Source organism: Sinocyclocheilus grahami, unplaced genomic scaffold (genome assembly GCF_001515645.1).
Source record: "Sinocyclocheilus grahami isolate Dianchi unplaced genomic scaffold, SAMN03320097.WGS_v1.1 scaffold6.1, whole genome shotgun sequence".
NCBI classification, from domain to species: Eukaryota; Metazoa; Chordata; class Actinopteri; order Cypriniformes; family Cyprinidae; genus Sinocyclocheilus; species Sinocyclocheilus grahami.
Window position 1 is genome coordinate 4004921 of NW_015505185.1, and position 275 is coordinate 4005195.

General features: G+C 29.8%; 1 protein-coding gene across 1 annotated transcript in view; it reads left to right on the forward strand.

The window, feature by feature from the left end:
- LOC107588161 (transmembrane protein 87B-like) overlaps window positions 1-275 on the forward strand; it is a 5453-nt gene that overhangs the window by 3888 nt on the left and 1290 nt on the right. The gene's annotated exons all lie outside the window — the stretch shown is intronic.

Genomic DNA, 275 nt, shown 5'->3' on the forward strand with positions numbered 1-275 from the left:
GGAGGAAAACGCTTAACGAGTAACGTTAATTACAGGCCTAACGTTACAGCTAATCGCAGTCTGTCGGATTCTGAGTGTAGTAGAGCAGTGTTTCCCAACCGGGGTGCCGTGTAAAAAAAAAAAAAAAAAAAAATAAAAATTTTTTAAATTTTTAAAATGTTAAAAAAAGAATTTATTTTATAATACCCATTTCTGCTTTCCCCAAAAATTAGATGCCGCGTAAAAAATAATTAAATATTTTTAAATTGCTAAAATGTTCAAAAAAGCAGCTATTA